A 22283-nucleotide genomic window follows, 5' to 3' on the forward strand; every position below is an offset into this window, starting at 1 on the left:
TTGGGTAAAAACTCTTAAACTGCCGAACCACTAGACGTAGGCTGACAAAACTTGGCATAAATCTTACTTATGTCAAATGAACTTTTGGTACTGAACATGGGGTCTCTGGGTCCATGTTTTGATATAGCCCTCATATATCCGTACCTCCCGATTAGAGGTATTTTCTACCTATAAGCCTCATTGTACAATCATATTGACTGAAATTTGGCATAGTGAGTTCTCAATATGTAGAAAATACCCTTGCAAAAACTTGTCAACATAGGTCCACGCTTTCTTATAGCCCCCATATAAGGGTACCCCGATTTCGAGTATTTACCCAAATTTTGGGTAAAAACTCTTTAACAGGCGAACCACTTGACGTAGGCTGACTCGAAATCGGGGTACCCTTATATGGGGGCTATTAGAAAACGTGGACCTATGTTGACAAGTTTTTGCAAGGGTATTTTCTACATATTGAGAACTCAATATGCCAAATTTCAGCCAATATGATTGTACAATACGGCTAATAGGTAAAAAATACCTGAAATCGGGAGGTACGGATATATGGGGGCTATATCAAAACATGGACCCAGAGACCCCATGTTCAGTACCAAAAGTTCATTTGACATAAGTAAGATTTATGCCAAGTTTTGTCAGCCTACGTCAAGTGGTTCGGCAGTTAAAGAGTTTTTACCCAACATTTGGGTAAATACTCGAAATCGGGGTACCCTTATATGGGGGCTATTAGAAAACGTGGACCTATGTTGACAAATTTTTGCAAGGATATTTTCTACATATTGAGAACTTACTGTGCCAAGCTACAGCCAATATTATTGTAAAATGTGGCTAATAGACAAAAAATACCTTAAATCGGGAGGTACGGTTATATGGGGGCTATATCAAAACATGGACCCAGAGACCCCATTTTCAATGCTAGATATTCTCTTGACATAAGTAAGATTTGAGCCAAATTTTGTCAGCCTACGTCAAGTGGTTCGGCAGTTAATGAGTTTTTACCCAACACTTGGGTAAATACTCGGGTATTTACCCATGTATTTACCCACTTGTTTAAAGTATTGTAAAACTATCCATTTTGAATCGATTTCATAACCTAAACCCAGAAATAGGGTCTTAGATGTTGTATTAGCGGTTCAATATAGTAAATACCCAAATAAATACCCACAAATGGGTATTTACCCGGTATTTACCCACCGTGTGGGTATTTACCGGGTAAATACCCGGTAAATACCATCTCTACCTAGTATGGAGGGTATATTAGGTTTGTATTTCCGTTTGTAACTCATTGAAATAATAACTGGCGACCATATAAAGTATCTATATTCTTGATCAGGGTAAAATTCTGAGTCGATTTATGCAAGTCTGTCCGTCCGTTTTTAATAATCAGTCTAGCATGCAGAAAAATTGAGATAGGGCACTGAAGTGGAAATGTTCGTGTTTGGTCTGAAGGCAGGACAAGAAGATGGGTTAAACCGTTCCACGTTTTGAAATAGCCCCCGTATAACGGTTCCGGGCGATTTTAGGTATTGTGAATTTGTGTGCTAAATTTTAGATCGAATTAGCTATAGTTTGGCAGTTAGAGTTCCTAATGGTCATAAAATTTATCTACAAAAATTTGTGAATTTGGCGTTCGAAGTGGTCAGAAAACTTATCCAAAATTGTGGAATTCACGATTTTAGGTATTTCGACATTTTGAACCACATTTTCATTCCGAATTAGCTATAATTTTCCACTGATAGTTCGATGTGGTCAATAAACTTCTCCAACAAAATTGTTGCCAGTGTTTTTAACTTCCTGTTTTTGTAACTTATTTTTGTTCGTTCGTCTATATTCGTGATAATTTAGGCATCCATAGCTCAGCCCACAGATGACACACAGACTTAATTTTTCGTACATGAGTTCCATATATAGTTAAGAATTCTGCAGTTAAAAATCAGCGCTCTACATTTACGATAAGGCGAGTAAATCGATATACAAAATTTGATAGTTCGTGTGAGAAGTATAGAAATTTTTACAAAAACAGGGGGTAAATCATTACATTGGCGGCGTTTTTTATTGGGATAGCTTTTACAATTTGTTTTTTTTTTTTTCAAAATAGTCTGGTTTAATCCCATACTAATTTAAAGCAACTTATTTATTAGTGGAGAAAGTTTGTCATTGTTCGCCAAGGGGCGATCCTCGCCACAGGATCTCATCAGTTCCCTTGTTTCTATTTTGAATAAACAAAATTGCAACATCCAATAAAAAAAAAACGCCACCAATGTTCCGAAACACTGGCACGGTTGTATGCGTGGTTTTTGTTGTAATAAGCAGACCAACAACATTTCTTATGCTGCCTTCGTTCGAATTCAAAGACACTTAATAGTTTAGGGGGTTTGCCTGGTTTTGCAAACATTTTCGTTGGGGTTATATGGGGTTGCCAAGGAAAACCTTCTCATTGAGATTTTTTTGGTTAATCTTATTGACGTTTGGGCATAAAACGTTTTTTGTTTTTGATTGTTTGGTTCAATTTTGATCGGTTTAATTTGAAAATCCGAGAAAAAATTATAAGGGAAAATTTATCTTGGCGATTTGGACCTTGAAGATGAGTTTGAATGGATTTTATGTGTTCACAATTATTATTCTTTAAGACGAGATCTACAACTTTGCTTCCACGTAAAACCAGTAAATCCAAATTCTTAGCGGTTTAGGAGATATGAGCCTGACAAAATGATCCCTTCTGACAGCAAGGCCTCAGGTCTTTGGGGGCCCATAACCGCGAAAGTTACTGAGATAGGGAAAAACGACACGTGTCTACTTATTTTTGGTCTTCTATCGCGCTGTGTCAGAATATGGTTAATAATTTTCGTGCTGCATAGTGATATTAAAACAACAACAATAGGATTAAGGCAGATTATTTTGAAAAAAACATCAAATATTTTGGAAATAGATCAACGTTTTGGATAGCGGTACCCCCGATTTCAAGTATTTTGACGTTTTATGCTACGCTCACAGACTTAACTATAACAATGTGAACCGAAATTTTGGGGGGGTGGAAAATTCCTTTTGCGGATGAAAGCCCTTGATAAGTATATACAGAACCCCAAAGGGCAGATCCGCTGTGAGTCGAACTTTTGAGTTATGGCGTGATGGATTTTTCACTGGAGACCCTATAAGCCATTAGAAATAAGCGTTATATCTTTGTTCGCTGTTGTTTTGGCTTATTTTTGATATGACATGTCTTCAGTCAAATCTAATGAGGAACTTTTTCGTAGAACATTTCGACCTTCTAACTCGCTTCCTTCCATGTCCTTTTATTTCAAGAACCGCAATAAAAGTACATCAAGATGACATTTTTCAGCTTCGACATATTCTGCAAAAATGTCGCTCAGAAAATTTTAGGTACGGCTCTCATTGACAACTAGTCGATATTGTCGCGTTTTCATGGTCCATTTTTGAATTTACCCTGTTTCTCCACCAAATTTGTAGATTTAGGTCGACGTTTTGGAATACCTCCCCAACCACCCCATTTCAGGCATTTGAAAGTTGTTATCTAAAGTTTCGACCTATATTTAATTTAAGTTGATTTTGAGTCGACATTTAAGGTTCCCAATGGTCAGCAAATGTATTCGCGTTCCCAATGCCCACCAAACTTCTCCATTTAAAATTGTGGGCATATTACGAAATTATGGTACAGCCCCCATATATTTTTCCTGTCAAAACTGGCTGTAATTTTGCATTTAGGGTATAAGATGTGGGCATAGATCCACGTTTTTGAATATCCCACATATAACCGTACCGCCCGATTGCAAGTATTTTGACGTTTTCAGCTACATTTTCAAACCGAATCAGCTATAATTTGGCATTTAAGTTTCCCAGGGATCAAAAAACGTATCTACCACGTTATGGCACACTACCCATATAACGGTGCCGCCCGATTTCAGGTATTTTGAAGTTTTTAGCTGACCGAATTAGATAAAATTGGGTATTTGGGGTTTCCAGTGGTCAAAAAATTATCCACCTACATTATTGGTATAGGTCATATATAACAGTGTAACCCAATTTGTGGTATCTTGAAGGTTTTATCTACATTTTCCGCCCAAAAATTTCTGAAGTTGTGGGCGTTGGTACTTTCAGTAATAATACTATTTATTCCATATGAGTTCAGAACATCTAATGGTGGAGGGTATAAAAAGATCGGCCAGACGGATCTTAACGCTTTTTATTTATTTAGCACCCTATTAGGATGAACACAAGTAGATTCTACTACGACAGCCACGTGTCCTTTAACCTAACCTTCCAGTGTGATTGCAACAGACTGCTTGAAATGTTCATAAATTTGATAGCATTCTTTTATTCTTCTTTCTGTTTTCATCATTGCAAAGTTAAAGTTTCAAAACACTGTTCCTATCTTCAACAGCAATAACAATAACAAGCCCCGTAACATGTAACTGAAATGCAAAATGAATAATGATTCTGCTGCTAAGGTGGCAAAATACCAAAAATTATTTATGGATACTCCAAGCAGGACGATTCATGGTGGAAAGAACATTGGCAACAACTCTAGTGGCTGATGAAGATGCTTTCACACTAAAGGGAACATTCATAGATAGGCTAAACATAATAAATTATAAACTATTCAAATAATGACGGGAGGGCAGTATGTGTTGGGCAACAATTAAAAAAACTAAAAATAGTTTAAAAATAATTTTGAAATTAAAATACAAATTATGGCATATTTTTGACAGTAATATTCATAACATTAATGACATTAAATCATTAAATTGTAGTGCCAACCGCTTATAACCAGTTCAAAACATTCCCAATATTTTGACAAATAATCCACAAATTTTTTAATAAACAAAAATCTTAATTTTTAATCCACACAAATGAAATCGAAATCGAAATTACCAAAAAAAAGCAAAATAAAATTCAAGTATCCATCCAACCACTCGACCATGGAAAATGCGAAATTGCTGACCGTTTAATTGAAGTGGTGTTGTTGACTTCTTTATGTTAAAAAGTTGATAAAGTTTAGCTTCCTGAGTAGGCCCACAGAAGTCTAGAATGTCTATTTGAGTCATTATCGACATCAACATAAACACGATAATAGTTTTGATAAGAAATCAAAAGTCAAAAGAGATCTAAGACAAATTAAAAATCAACACATTTCAAACTACCAGCAAAAAATGTCTACAAAGAATGTTCTTCATGCTGTTCCGATTCTACAACTTGAGTTATGATTGGTGTTGTGATTTAATTGAAAACTTTAAGAACATTTTTCTTATTTTGAAATGTACACAATTTGGGAGTGGAAGAATTGCCACCGCTATTAAGTAGATTCGGAAGCCTAGTCAGCACTGTGACGATCACCTCCATCATCGTCGTCATCATTCTTAGACAAAACAATCATATCATCCATGTCTGATCGTAAATTGATGCTGTTGTTATGTTCTTCGGCTGTATTATTCTTTTAATTTTAATTATGGTTATGTTCACTTGTGACGTTTTCTCACCTTTTTTAAGCGAATAAATAAATGATTCATACTCGAGAATAATGATTTCGTAGTTTTGTTTTTCTGCTTTGTCGTTTCACTTTTACTTTGTTAATATTTTTAAGAACTTTACAAATGGTTCAATCTTCTTGTAGAGTATGTACTCGTAATTACTTTATTTTGAATTTTTTAGCATTTTTTAGAATTCTTTAGGAACTTTTTTAGCTTTCAGATCTGTTTGAGGGTCTAAACCGGGAATGTTTAAAGCCTTGAGAAAGATTTCAAAAATTATTTAAAAAATCCACGCTTTAAGGCCTTGGGAAAGATTTCAAAAATTATTTAAAAAATCCACGCTTTAAGGCCTTGGTAAGTGGTTCAAAAATTCTTTAAAAAATCCACGCTTTAAGGTCTTGGTAAGTGGTTCAAAAATTCTTTAAAAAATCCACGCTTTAAGGCCTTGGGAAAGATTTTAAAAATTATTTAAAAAATCCACGCTTTAAGGCCTTGGGAAAGATTTTAAAAATTATTTAAAAAATCCACGCTTTAAGGCCTTGGGAAAGATTTTAAAAATTATTTAAAAAATCCACGCTTTAAGGCCTTGGGAAAGATTTTAAAAATTATTTAAAAAATCCACGCTTTAAGGCCTTGGGAAAGATTTTAAAAATTATTTAAAAAATCCACGCTTAAAGGCCTTGGGAAAGATTTTAAAAATTATTTAAAAAATCCACGCTTTAAGGCCTTGGGAAAGATTTTAAAAATTATTTAAAAAATCCACGCTTTAAGGCCTTGGGAAAGATTTAAAAAATTATTTAAAAAATCCACGCTTTAAGGCCTTGGGAAAGATTTAAAAAATTATTTAAAAAATCCACGCTTTAAGGCCTTGGGAAAGATTTAACAAATTTATTAAAAAATCCACGCTTTAAGCTCTTGGTAAGTGGTTCAAAAATTCTTTAAAAAATCCACGCTTTAAGCCCTTGGTAAGTGGTTCAAAAATTCTTTAAAAAATCCACGCTTTAAGCCCTTGGTAAGTGGTTCAAAAATTCTTTAAAAAATCCACGCTTTAAGCCCTTGGTAAGTGGTTCAAAAATTCTTTAAAAAATCCACGCTTTAAGCCCTTGGTAAGTGGTTCAAAAATTCTTTAAAAAATCCACGCTTTAAGCCCTTGGTAAGTGGTTCAAAAATTCTTTAAAAAATCCACGCTTTAAGCCCTTGGTAAGTGGTTCAAAAATTCTTTAAAAAATCCACGTTTTAAGCCCTTGGTAAGTGGTTCAAAAATTCTTTAAAAAATCCACGCTTTAAGCCCTTGGTAAGTGGTTCAAAAATTCTTTAAAAAATCCACGCTTTAAGCCCTTGGTAAGTGGTTCAAAAATTCTTTAAAAAATCCACGCTTTAAGCCCTTGGTAAGTGGTTCAAAAATTCTTTAAAAAATCCACGCTTTAAGGCCTTGGAAAAGATTTCAAAACTTCTTTAAAAATCCACGACTTATAGCCCTAGAAAAGATTTCAAAACCTCTTCAAAAATATCCGCTTTAGGGCCTTGGGAAAGATTTCAAAAATTATTTAATGCTTCTTGAGATCCAGTTCCAAATAATTTCTAGACTTTGACTTTATAATTTGAGCATATAAAATACAGTTTTTGTTTACGCTTCATACCAATAATGAGTAATCACCAAAAAACTTCCAATCAATTCAAGTACATATTTGAAATCAATTCAAATGATGTTATTTTCCAAAAGATGAATGAATTCCAATAGTTGTATGTCAATTAAAATGTTCGCCATCTCAGTAACAGATAAAGTAGTGCGGAAGTAATTATTAGTAATCGATAAATTTGTTTTATTTCAATTTAAAGTTTATGTTCTTCTTTTGGCCAAACCTATTAACATTTTGATATGATTAAATACCACCTGTATGGTTATGGAGTGAATGCTGGTGGTTTGTTTTTGTTTTTTCAATGAAACTATAAGTGTTTCGTTTCAATGAAATGTTCTTTGTAGTGGCAATGGAAAAGAGCAGAGGTGTATTTTGCATTTTGTCGAAAAAATCCTCATAATCTAAATTTCATACAAAGTGCTGTTGTTTTTTTAACAGGAGTGTTGGATCTTGTTGTGATTTTGATTTTGGCATTTAAAGAGTTTTGGAAACAAAAAAAAAAAAAAAAAAAAAAATACAAATCAAAATTATGTACAAATTTAAGTAATTTTTGTTATAGCTGCTGTTGCCGATGTTATTGCTGTTCATGTTGCAGCAGTCTTTTGTTAAATTCACTGATTAATTAGTTTATAGCCAAATTATGACACCCACCAGCACGAGCTCAAGCCCGTAGTGTTTGTTGTCTCAAATGTTTAAGAAGATATCGACTTTGCAGTGGCTGCAGCCAAGTGGCTAAACACGATTTCTTGGAGTGCTGTGGTGCTACGTTCAATGTATTATGTCATTGATGGACTCCCCCAAAAACATGAACGAAAAAAACGCAATTGACAAATGTTTTTGTTTAGTGTCGAGGGTGCGCATTTAACTTGACTTCTGTTATTGAATTTTGATTTTGTTACTTTGGAAATATTATTTTTTTAATCAGTTTTCAATGACTATATTTTTGCTTTGGATTTCATTGTGTGTGGCATCTTTTACGTAGAATAATTTATTTTATATCGCTTTATTTTTTTTTGTATTTCTAAAAAATAGTAAATATTAATTTTAATATATTTGCTGCTAATGAAAATTATGTTTTTGTTCTAATCAATTTATCAACGTATCACCACATTAAATTATTTTCATTAACAAGTTTCCTTTAGAGTGTAAATTTGTTTGATTGCATTCTTTAAATGGAAATTCCGTTTTAATATCCAAATATTGGGAATGATTAGATTTAATAAAGTATAGAATAGTTTTTGGGACTTGAAAACATTTCGTTAAAAAAATAGTTAATTTTCATTTTATATTTGGGATTTCAACATTTTAATAAGCTTGATCTTTATTTATAGTTTTTATTATTTGAAATCTTATATCATCACCAAATAAATTAAATTCATTCATTAACTATTGAGATGTTATGCAAATTTATGTTCACTATTCCAAATTTATATAGACCAACAAGTTTTTTATAACATCGGAAGTGATCAATTTAGGCACAAAACAAATGCCGGTTTGTACATAATTATATTCTAAGCCTTATGTCTGATGAGTGTGTTCTTAATTCAGCTAATTGTTTTAGACTACATGTACTTCTGTCTGTCTGTCTGGATGAATAAAATAATATTTCGACCAAACTTAAAATATTAACTGTATAGGTTCACTTTTGCGGGTACATCCCGCACAAAAATTCAAAAACTATTGACTGGCAGATATTCCAGTCAAAATAGACATTGAAATAGCAAAAAATCCCACAAAGTTGAATTTTTGGTGTAGAGCTAGTGTTTGCCATTAGAAGCAATGTCCCAAAAGTCCCCATCAATCCCATGTGCGCAAAAACAGTTATTCGGGGTCAAAGGTCAAAATTTAGGGGTTTTTAGGTCTTCGGATTTTTTTATTGAAAAACTGTGGGTCTAATCAAAAAAATACATGAGCAGCTATTATATACAGAAAATTTCTCTACAGCTTTGTTCTGTATAATTTGTTTGTAGAAGAAACCATTCTTGAGATATAGCGGTTCTAAAAAACGCATCATTTTTATGCACTTAAAAGGGAAATACATTATGCACTTAAATGGTACATGGTACCATTTGTGTGGGGGCCGACTAATAATCAACGCCCAGACGAAACGGCTGAAGCTAGAAACCTGAAATTTTGTGTGAGTGTTAGTCTTGGGGTGAAGGTGCTCGATAAGGCTGGGTTTTTGGAAACTCGTCCTACAAGGGTGCGAAAAGCACTAAAATGTACTAAAAATTGTCACATTTGTGTGGCTGGCCGCCTAATAATCAACGCCCAGACGAAACGGCTGAAGCTAGAAACCTGAAATTTTGTGTGAGGGTTAGTCTTGGGGCGAAGGTGCTCGATAAGGCTGGGTTTTTGGAAATTCGTCCTACAAGGGTGCGAAAAGCACTAAAATGTACTAAAAATGGTCTCATTTGTGTGGCTGATCGCCCAATAATCAAGGCCCAGACGAAACGGATGAAGCTAGAAACCTGACATTTTGTGTGAAGGTTAATCTTGGAGCGAAGGTGCTCGATAAAGATGGGTGGAAATCCGTCCTAAAAGGGTGCGAAAAGTACTAAAATGTACTAAAAATTGTGTTTTTTGTATGGCTGACTGATTAATAATCAACGCTCAGACGAAACGGCTGAAGCTAGAATCTTGAAATTTTGGGTGAGGGTTAGACTTGTGGCGAAGGTGCTCGATAAGGCTGGGTTTTTGGAAATTTGTCTTAGAAGGGCGCGAAAAGTACTAAAATGTACTAACAATGGTGCTTTTTGTATGGCTGACTGACTAATAATTAACGCCAAGACGAAACGGCTGAAGCTAGAATCTTGAAATTTTGGGCGAGGGTTAGACTTGTGGCGAAGGTGCTCGATAAGGCTGGTTTTTTTGGAAATTACTCCTAGAAGGGTGCGAAAAGTACTAAAATGTACTAAAAATGGTGGTTTTCGTATGGCTGACTGATTAATACTCGTAATCAACGCTAAGACGAAACGGCTGAAGCTAGAATCTTGAAATTTTGTGTGAGGGTTAATCTTGGGGCGAAGGTGCTCGATAAGGCTGGGTTTTTGGAAAGTCGTCCTAGGAGGGTGCGAAAAGCACAAAAATGTACTAAAAATGGTCTCATTTGTGTGGCTGACCGCCAAATAATCAATGCCCAGACGAAACGGATGAAGCTAGAATCTGGAAAGTTTTGGTGAGGGTTAGACTTGGGGGGGAAGGTGCTTGATAAGGCTGGGGTTTTAATAATCTATACCTATAAAAGAGTTCAGAAATGATGATTCACTGACTGCCTGACTGACTGATTCATAATCAACGACCAGGCTAAACTCTTCAAATTTTGGGTGAGGGTCACTTTTGGTCCGAAGGTGTCAGATAAGACTGTATTTTTGGAAATTCTAATTAGAACGGTACGAAAAGTACTAAAAGGTACTAAACTGAAATTTGGAATGAGGTTCACTGATGGAGAGTTAGAAAGGTGTACCAAAGGGTTTTTGGAAATTCGACCTAGAAGGGTACGAAAAGTACTAAAAGGTACTAAATATGGTACCCTTTGTATTAGCCAAACGGGAAGAGCTAGAATTCTGAAATTTGGAATGAGGGTAACTGATGGAGAGTTAGAAAGATGTACCAAACGGTTTTTGGAAATTCTACCTATAAGTGTACGAAAAGTTACTAAATTTGGTACCAATTTCATATGTTGAGCGGATATAGCTACAATCTTCATATTTGGTATGGGAATCAAGGTTGGGAAGTGGTGTTGATATAAGGAAATTATTTTTGAAGTTCGTACTTACATATGTGTACGAGTAGTACTAAATGGTACTAAATTTGGTACAATTTGGATTTGGCTGAACGGATAGAGCTGAAAACCTGAAAATTGGAATTTAGATTACCGTTGAAGCGTACGATTGAGATATGGGTGTAGTTTTGGAAATTCATACTTATGTGTACGAAAAGTACTAAATGGTACAATTTGGATTTAGATAGACGTGGAAACCTGAAATTTGGAATTAAGATTACTGATGGAGTGAAGGATTGAGGTAATTTTGGAAATTCATACTTATGTGTACGAAAAGTACTAAATGGTACCAAATTTGGTACAATTTGGATTTAGATAGACATGGAAACCTGAAATTTGGAATTAAGATTACTGATGGAGTGAAGGATTGAGGTAGTTTTGGAAATTCTTACTTATGGTTACGAAAAGCATAAACGGTACTAAATTTGGTACAAATTGGATTTGGGTGAACGGATAGAGCTGGAATCCTGAAATTTGGAATTTAATTACTTTTGGAGTGTAGGATTGAGTTAGTTATGGAAATTCGTACTTATAGGTACGGAAAGTACTAAATGGTACTAATTTTGGTACATTTTGGATTTGGGTGAACAGATAGAGCTGGAATCCTGAAATCTGTAATTAAGATTACTTATGGAGTGTGGAATTGAGGTAGTTTTGGAAATTTATACTTATGGCTACGGAAAGTACTAAATGGTACTAAATTTGGTACAATTTAAATTTAGTTGAACGGATAAGTTGGAATCCTGAAATTTCGAATTAAGGTTACTGATGGAGTGAAGGATTGAGGTAGTTTTGGAAATTCATACTTATGGGAACGGAAAGTACTAAATGTACTAAATTTGGTACAATTTATATTTGGGTGAACGGATAGAGTTGGAATACTGAAATTTGGAAATAAGATTACTTATGGTGTGTAGGATTGAGGTAGTTTTGGAAATTCATACTTATGTGTACGAAAAGTACTAAATGGTACCAAATTTGGAACAATTTGGATTTAGGTAGACATGGAAACCTGAAATTTCGAATTAAGGTTACTGATGGAGTGTAGGATTGAGGTAGTTTTGGAAATTCATACTTATGGGAACGGAAAGTACTAAATGTAGTAAATTTTGTACAATTTATATTTGGGTGAACGGATAGAGCTGGAATCCTGAAATTTGGAATTTAATTACTTTTGGACTGTAGGATTGACATATTTTTGGAAATTCGTACTGGGTACGGAAAATACTAAATGGTACTAAATTTGGTACAATTTAAATTTTTATGGACGGAGAGAGCTGTAATCCAAACATTTGGAATTAAGATTACTTATGGAGTGTAGGAATGAGGTAGATTCGGAAATTCGTACTTATGGGTACGGAAAGTACTAAATGGTACTAAGTTTGGTACATTTTGGATTTGGGTGAAAAGATAGAGCTGGAATCCTGAAATTTATAATTAAGATTACTTATGGAGTGTAGGACTGAGATAAATTTTGTAATTCGAACTTATGGGTACGGAAAGTACTAAATGGTACTAAATTTGAATTTGGGTGAACGGATACAGCTGGAATCCTGAAAATTTCGAGTTAAGGTTATTGTTGGAGTGTAGGATTGAAGAAGTTTTGAAAATTCGTATTTATGGGTACGATAAGCACTAAATTTGGTACAATGGGTACATGGGTACGGAAAGTACTAAATGATACTAAATATGGTACAATTTAAATTTAGGTGGACCGATAGAGCTGGAATCCTGAAATTTGGAATTAAGATTACTTATGGAGTGTAGGATTGAGGTAGTTTCGGAAATTCGTACTTATGGGTACGGAAAGTACTTAATGATACTAAGTTTGGTACATTTTGGAATTTATAATTAAGATTACTTATGGAGTGTAGAATTGAGGTAGTTTTGGAAATTCGTACTTATGGGTACGGAAAGTACTAATGGTACTAAATTTGGTACAATTTATATTTGGTTGAACGAATAGAGGTGGAACCCTGAAATTTCGAGTTAAGGTTACTGTTGGAGTGTGGGATTGAGGAAGTTTTGATGGATACGAAAAGTAATAAAAGGTACTAAATTTGGTACAATGTAGATTTGGGTGGACGGATAGAGGTGGAATCCTGAAATTCGCAATTACTGTTGGAGATAGTTATTGAAATTCGTATTTTCATACGAAAAGTATTAATGGTATTATGAATAGAGGCGGAATTCCGATATTTGGTATTATAGCCGTTGTTGGTGTGTAGGGTTGAGATATGGATGTGGATATACGTACAATAAGTATACAAAAATTACTAAATGACACAGAATTTGGTCCAAATTGTTATTGTGTAAAGGGGTAGAGCTGAAATTGTATTAATGGTATTATGAATAGAGGTGGAATTCGGATATTTGGTATTATATCCTCTGTTGGTGTGTAGGGTTGAGATATGGATGTGGTTGTGGATATACGTACAATAAGTGTACGAAAATTACCAAATGGCACAGAGATAGAGAGGAAGTTTTGGAAATTCGTACTAATGTATACGAAAAATACTAAATCGCGGTTGGTATATAGTTTTGGATAAAAGGAAGTAATTTTTAAATACTATAAGTACTAAATTTGGTACCAGTTTGGTGTTGCATGATGGGATATAGGTGGAATTTCGAATTGTTGTATGAGGGATTGTGTTGGTGTTTAGATACGGATTTTTTGAAATGCATACAAATTCTAAAATTAGGCTGAGGGCTGAATGATTTATTGAGAAATACGAAATGTACTAAATGGTATTAAATTTGACGTTGGGTGTAGCAACGAAGATGGAATTATACCATTAGTGCGTGGAAAGTACATAATTGCAATAAATTTGGTATTGGGCTAAGGAATAGAAGTGAAATTTTAATATATTATTGATTTGTCAGGTTCATTGTTAGAGGTGGTCGTACAATAAGTGTACTAGATGTATTAAATAATGCAAAATATTGAAGCACTGGTATTGGGTGAATCGATAAATGAAATTTGTTATGAGGATAACTGTTGAGATTGGATCAGAATGTTTTTTAAATCCACCTTTAAATGTATGAAAGGTTTCTACATGTAATACTATTGACAATGGGTGAACAAGTAGAGCTAAAACTGTAACATAAGGTCCTGGATTTTAAAAATTGTACTGAATAATGTACTATTGTTTTTAGGTACTGAAATCAAAAAGTCAAACATACCTTTTCAACAAAATTGTGTTTATCGTTGTTGTCTATTCTAAACGTTCTAGTAAGTTCATTTGAAAAGGTAGATCTATGCGGCTAATGTTTTACAAGAAGGTTTTTACATCCTGAGAAAAAAAGGCCTAAAATAAAATGTCTCAAAAATTAACTGTTATATAGGGTAGCATCTTCTGAATAATGGTTTTCTACATTTTGATATCACAAATTCCAAAATTCGGCTGGAAAATGTGGATACAATTTTCAAAATACCCATACCGTTCTAATAAAACGTGGACTGGAATTTAAAATGTAGGCCCTGTTGAAGTGTAGAGTGTACGTGTAGTACTTGAAAGCAATTAAATATCAATTGAAATAGGTATTAGTACATCAAAATTTTCAGTGTTCTTCATATTAAATATTGTTTATTATACCCTACACCACTGTGTGGGGAGGGTATTATAAGTTGGTTTTGGCCAAAAAGTTTGTAACGCATCGAAATAATGGTCGTAGACCCATACTTGTATATACCAAAATGAATGTCTCGACGAGCTGAGTCGATCTGGCTATGTGTGTCCGTCCGTCCGTCCGTCTGTCCGTCTGTCCATCTAAACCTTGTAATCACGCTACAGGTCGCAATTTTGATCGGATCGTCACGAAATTTTGGATGTTGATGGGGGTCCTGGAGGGGAAGAAGCCTATTGATTTTGGTGATGGTCGGATAATATTTAGGGGTCGGAAAGGGCAAAAAACTTAGGTGGATAAAAAGACAACGTTTTTTTCCAAAGCGAATATCTCAGCTTCTGTATGGGGTATACCAAAAGCAAAACCTGACAATGAAAGCAGAAAATATCACCTTTCGAATGATGTAAAGTAGGTGCTCGTAGGTGATCAAACAACGAAGATATCACAATAGTAGCAAATAAAACCCCAATTTTCATTTTTGCTATTTTAATTATATTGACGAATATCACAGCTTTGGTTGAAAATTTTCCAAAAGCAAAGCATGACTATGAAAGTAGAAGATACCGTCTTTACAATGACGCAAACTAGGTCGACGTAGGTAACCAAATAACGGAGATATCGCAATAGTCGGTAATACATCCCATTTTTCTATTTTTTGGAAATCACGCTACAGGTAGCAATTTTGATCGGATCGTCACGAAAATTGGAGGGTTAATGGGGGTCTCACAGATGAAGAAGCCTATTGATTTTGGTGATGGTCGGATTATATTTAGGGGTCGGAATGGGCAAACACTTATTTGGAGAAAAGTCAACATTTTATTTCAAAGCCAATATCTCTGTTTCTTTAGGAGGTATATCAAAAGCAAAACCTGGCCAGGAAAGTAGAAAATATCACCTTTACAACGATGTAAAGTAGGTTGTCGTAGGTTGTCAAATAGCAGAGATATGGCAATAGTCGATAATGCATCCCATTTTCCGATTATTTTGTAATCACGCCACAGGTTGCAATTTTGATCGGATCGTCACGAAATTTTAGGGGTTAATGGGGGTCCCGCAGAGGAAGAAGCCTACTGATTTTAATGATGGTCGGATAATATTAAGGGGTCGGAATGGGCAAAAACTCATTTGGAGACAAATTCAAAGTTTTATTCTTTGTGAATATATTGGCTTTTAGTAAAGGTATTCCAATGGCAAAACCTGTCAATGGAAGAAGAAAATATTACCTTTACATTGGCGTAAAGCAGGTTGGCGAAGGTGGTCAAACAAGGGAGATACCACAATAGTCGGTAATGCATCCAATTCTTCCATTTTTTGCAATCAAGCTACAGGTCGTAATTTTGATCGGATGGTCACGAAAGTTTGGTTGCTTATGGGTGTGCCAGAGAGAAAGAGGCATATTCTTTTTGGTGGTAGTCGGAAAAACTTTATGCACAGGGGTAGTGGTGTAGGGTATCACATGGTCGGCCCCGTCCCGACTATAGCCTTTGCTCACTTGTTTGTATATTATTCCTTTTCCACTTGCGAAGTAGCGGGCATTTTGCTAGTAACATATATTCTTGATCAGGGTAAAACTCTAAGTCGACATAACCATGTCCGTTTGTCCGTCCGTCTGTAGGAATCAAGATACAGCTCGCAATTACGATGGTACAAGTTTTTTTCAGTGGCAAGTCCATACTTCTTGAAAAAATGCACTAAAAACTGTAAAACCCCTACCGTTTGAAGATGGAGCTAATAGGTTCACTCCTTTCGCTACGTCTCCCACAAAAGTTCGAAATTATTCGCTACAATGGTAAGCGCAATATCTCATAAACGGAGCAACCGATTTGGTCCATCTTTGGATTTCGAAATATTTGTTGACTCTTAGTTTATGTTCAAGTGATTAACATTTTTGTTTAAATGCGGTTAAGGGTCTGTGCGAGAAACTTTTCGAAACTTTTGCTGAATGTACTCCTAGTAGCCCTGTTTACAGCGATATGAGGTTTTTCGTGGACCAGTCCCTGTTTCCTGATATAATGGTCCTATCAAGAGGAATGACTACCAAAACAAGACACACTTCCAAAATAGACTATGTCGGTCCATTCCTTTAGGTACCTCCCCCGCAAAGCTTTTGACCTTTTATCCTAATCCATATCTTTGTCGGCAGGTTCATACGCCCAAAATTCTAAAGACCCCCTAAATACATAAGTTTTTTGGAAAAAAGGTGTTTCACACAGGCTGAGGGTATGCCTCTGCCGGCAAAGCCGGCTGATTGTTTATTTTTTTAGTTGTTTACTTGTTATTTATACCCTAAACCTTTAGTTTGATCAAATGTGATTATTCGAATTAATGGGTTTAGTCTCCAACTATGTGGTGACTTCCTGAAGTCGCCAGTTTTCTAGCGCACGATAACTCTCAAATGGATCAACCTATTTGATACAAACTTTGCCAATCGTAATATTTTGTCAACACTTACATCAACTTCGAAGACAAACCATATTGGTCTACTACTGTGGGTACCTCCCAAACTAAATTTAATAAATTTACGGCATAATGCAATTTACGACCAGCTCTCGCAAATTTTTGAATTTTTTTGCAACAAGTTGTCTTTGCGGCCTTTATTATGAGCACCATAACCTACGAATTGAGTATTTGATTCGGCCGTTACTTGGCACATCTTCCAAACATACATCAATTTCGAAGAAGGTATATATCGGACATCACCTTCGGGTATATCCCTCATAAAAGTTTAAAATTTTTCGTTAAGTCCAGTTTCAAGGCTTTTTAAGAATCGTTTTGAAATTTTTACCCAAGGTACTTCTTGGGTTTTTTTAAACGATGTAATGTTTTAGGGAGCAAGTCCATGCTTCCTGACAATATGACCCAACAACTTAAAATCCTACCAATGACAAACCAAACAACAATGTTCTCGTAAAAACCAAAATTTGTGTCCTTGCCCAAAAAGCCGCTTACTCAAACAAAACACATTATCACCACAAACATTTTTGGACACACACGGCTAATTTTATTAATATTCAAAAACAAATTTTATAAAATTTTCACATTTTACATCTTTCTTGACATTCTTCTTCTCCTTGTTGCTCCCCGCTTCATAGTTCTCGATGCACGGCGACGTCTTCGTCTCATTGGCGTTTCGCTACGTCTTGGCCGTCTGGATCTTCTTCTTGTGCCAAGTGTAGCATCCTTCAGATCTCGATTCTTCGCCGCCCATACCACATAGGATAACTTCTCATCTGCTGACATGTCACGCCAACTTTCACCGGCCATTTTCGATACTTCGCTGGCTGGTAAATTTGTTTCGCCCATCTTGGCCAAATCTTGTCTGAAGTCAGCCATGTAGAGGATGAAGGGATTTGCAGAACGGATTTTTTCCATTGTCAACGATGGTTTTAAATTTATTTAAATTTTTCAAAAAAACTTATTTTCTATTAAAAAACGATTTTAATTTGAAGACTTCTAATTTTGAACTGAAAATTATGTTCTGTGGGGGAAAATATTTGTTGGAAAAATTTATTTTTTTCTTCAAAGCCAACTTTGGGGAAAATGTATTTTAGAACAAATAAGTTGATATTGGGTATTCACCGGGTTCGATTGCAAGGCCAGCCAACATCACATTTCAAAATACCCCTCAGTGTACTAGTGTAGTCTTAAGACATGCCGTTCGGACTCGGCGATGAAAAGCAGGACCCATGTAATTGAGCTAATATGAATCGATGTGTACTAATTGATGTGACCGAATTCTCCCTTGCCCCTTTCTTCGATGTTTGTGGGAACAATTACAACACGAAATTGAGGCACATAACCTATCAAAAGAAATCTGTGAGTGTTTGGAAGGCGTCCTAAAATTTATTATTTCTCCATTTTCTTCCATATCCTAAGAAATACAAATCCTTTCTATCTATTTTAACACATGGCTTTTTCCTGCTCTTCCTTTTCATTGCAGTTATCAGCATTTAGTGCCCTATTAATAGGCACCACCATTATCCATGGCAAGGTCTTACCCGATCCTAAGCCTATCGCGTCCCAACAACCGCAAGCGCAACAAACTCAAATTCCCAACAAAGTTGTATTCGATCAACAAACATCGGAATCTCAAGTCTCACAAGTTGCAAAGAAGAGGGTAGATCTTGGGGAATAGTACCATCATCACGAACATCATCATATTCCAGCCTATTGGAAAAAGGAAAAGGCCATTGGAAAGAGGGATGGAAGAAAATTTGAAAACCGACGATAAAACAAATTTGGATACCCCAGTGGAAACAAATCAGGAAACCTGTTTGGGTACCAGTGAATGTTCCCACCTGCAAAGAAGTCAAGGTGCAGGTACCCTCAGCATTTATGCCAACGATATACACGGTGTGCCTTAACCAAATTTAAATGGAAAGTGCTTACACCTGGGAAGTTTTTGCAGATTCTGCAACTACAATGATAATAGATGCGAAATATCAAAAAAAAAATCGGTGGAGGGATTTTCAAATAAATCGCGATTTAAGTTCACATTTTTAGTAGTTCTTTAGGTTTTAACGATTTTGCTTAGAAACCGCGAAATTGAGACAATGCACTGACTGTATCGCCTCCTTATAAAACAATGTCATTACTGCAATTTCCCAAATTAAACTTATATATCTTGAAAATGGTACAACCCAGAAAAAACAAATCATCCAATCTTGTAGAGAATTTTCACAGCTTCAGCATTTTCTTTAGTCCCATTTTGATATGACTTGCGGTTTCCAAGCAAAATCTTGAAGACTTAAGATAAAAACCAAAAAAATTGAACTGAACCTCTATATGTCAAAAATGGTACAACCTACGAAAAAACCTAAAGGTCAGTCTTGTAGAGAAATTTCACAGCTACAACATTTTCTTTATGTCCATTTACATAGGACTCGCGGTTTCTAAGCAAAATCGTTAAAACCTAAAGAACCCATAAAAATGTGAACTTAAATCGCGATTTATTTGAAAATCCCTCGGGCGATTTTTTTTGTTTCTTGATATTTCTCATCTATGAGCATTGTAGTTTCAGAATCTGCATAAACTTCCCAGGTGTAAGCACCTTCCATTTAAAATTATCATACGGTCAAAATGTGCCTCATCGAAATATCCGTTTCAGACAACTTGGAGTCGATTTAGCAATGTCCGTCCGTCTGTTTGTCTGGCTGGAGCGCACGATAACTCTCGAAGCGACTAACCGATTTGGTCCATACTTTGCACATCGTAATGTTCTTACCAGACATAGATAAAAAGTTCGAATATGCACAATATCGGTTCACTCCTTCGGATTCCTCCTACACAAAATTCCGGAAAAGTTCGGTTTAAGACTTCCTCTAAAATCGTTTTGATTTTTGTTGCAACTTGTATTTGCTGCCCCTATTACGACGGTACAATTTTTTTCAGAGGTACTTCCTGAGGTAATTGCCTGAAAGCTGCAAAACCCCGCTACGGCACCATGTGTTGTAGATGGAGCGCGCGGTAACTCTCGAACCGATAAACCGATTCGATCCAAAATTTGGCAATCGTAATATTTCGCCCAAAGTTAAATCAAGTTTTAAGGTGGGCCTTATCGGTCCACTCCTTTGGGTACCTCCCCCACAAAAGTTCAAAACTTTTCGCTAATATGGTGCGCACGATAACTCTCGAAGGCAGTAACCGATTCGGTCCAAAATTTCGTAATATTTTTACGAGATATAGATCGGGTTAGAACATGGACTATATATGTCAACTCCAAATTTCGGAAAAGTGCAGACTAGGACCTCCTTTCGAATCGTTTTGATTTTGCTTGCAACAGGTTGCCTTAGTGGTCCACTATTATGATGGAAGAAGTTTTTTTTCCGTGGCAAGTCCATACTTCTTGAACAAATTAATTAAAAACTGTAAAACCCCTACCCATTCGAAGATGCTGCTTATAAGTTCACTCCTTACGGTACCACATCCACAAAAGTTCTAACATTTTCGCTAAAATGGTACGCGAAATGTCTCATAACCGGATCAACCGATTTGGTACAAACTTTGGACCTCAACATATTTTGTGCAAACTTAGTTAATGGTCAAAAGTGGGCCCTATCGGTCCTTCCCACACAAATGATCAAGGTTTTTGCATAAGTGCGGTTAAGGGTCTTGTTATACCCTCCACCATAGTATGGAGGGTATATTAAGTTTGTTTTCCGTTTGTAACGCATTGAAATAATCATTTGCGACCCTACAAAGTATATATATTCTTGATCAGGGTAAAATTCTGAGTCGATCCATGCATGTCCGTCCGTCATATGTCTGTGGTAATCATGAAAATGGAGATAGGGCACTGAAATTTTGGGAAGATGCGTCTTTTGCTTGCAGGCAGGTCAAGTTCGATGATGTGCTATACCGGTCCACGTTTTGGTATAGACCCCATATAACGGTACCCTCCGGTTTTCGGTAATTAAAGTTTTTAGCTACGCGAGTTTTTAGAACGCGTACCCGACAATTGGAACCTGAGCATCCTATGTCCCGTCCACAAGAAAGGAGATAAGACGGTATGCTCCAACTATAGGGTCTTCTCCCTATTGCCTATAAGATAGTGTTAGGGATATTGTGCGAACGACTAAAGCCAATGGTCAACGAAATAATTGGACCTTACCAATGTGGTTTTAGACCTGGCAAGTCCACCATTGACCAGATATTTTCCCTGCGGCAAATCCTAGAGAAGATACAAGAGATGCAGATAGACACATTTCACCTTTTTGTCGATTATAAAGCAGCATTCGACAGTCCCCTCCGATCAAAGGTATTCCATGCAATGTCTGAATTTGGTATCCTCGCAAAGCTCATCCGGCTTTGTAAGATGACTTTAACTGATACTAGGTCCTCAGTTAAAATTGGAAAGAACCTCTCCGAAGAATTTTGTACCAAAAGAGGTTTCAGACAAGGAGACAGCCTTTCGCGTGGCCTATTCAACATTTTGCTGGAAAAGGTAATACGAGATGCAAATGTCAAAAGAAATGGCACAATTTACACCAATAGCCACATGTTACTTGCCTATGCTGATGACATAGACATCATGGGACGATCAGGAAAGGAAGTAACTGATACCTTTAGGAAGGTCGAAGCAGAATCTGCGAAAGTGGGTCTGGCGGTAAACGGCGAAAAGACCAAATTGATGGTGTCGACGCGCAAAGCGTCCATAGAGCTCGGACCAACTGTGGAAGTTGGTACGTACAATTTTGAGGTAGTTAAAGACTTCGTCTACCTCGGCACTGCCATAAACACAACAAACAACATCAGTTGTGAAATAAGAAGAAGAATTGTATTGGCAACAGATGCTACTATGGTCTAAGTAAGCAACTTAAAAACAAAGCCACATCTCGTCAAACAAAAATAACACTATACAAAACGCTGATACTACCCGTGCTAATGTATGGCTCCGAAGCATGGGTACTTGCGCAAGCAGATAAGGCAGTGCATTGTGTGTTTGAGAGGAAAATTCTTCGAAAGATCTACGGGCCGATTTGCGTTGACGGTGAATATCGACGTCGTATGAACCACGAGCTATATAAGCTATACAAAGACATGAATATAGTTAAACGTATCGAGATGCAACGATTGCGTTGGCTAGGCCATATCATGAGAATGAGCGATGATGAACCCGCTAAAAAGGCGTATGAATACATGCCACATGGAGGTGCACGCAGAATCGGCAGGCCTAAGCTTCGATGGAGCACCCTCCATTTTTACATTTGATTCAAGAACCTTAAATATACAATTTTATGGCGATCGGTT

The sequence above is a fragment of the Musca autumnalis genome, unplaced genomic scaffold (genome assembly GCF_047663935.1).
Source record: "Musca autumnalis isolate F117 unplaced genomic scaffold, ASM4766393v1 scaffold_5, whole genome shotgun sequence".
NCBI classification, from domain to species: Eukaryota; Metazoa; Arthropoda; class Insecta; order Diptera; family Muscidae; genus Musca; species Musca autumnalis.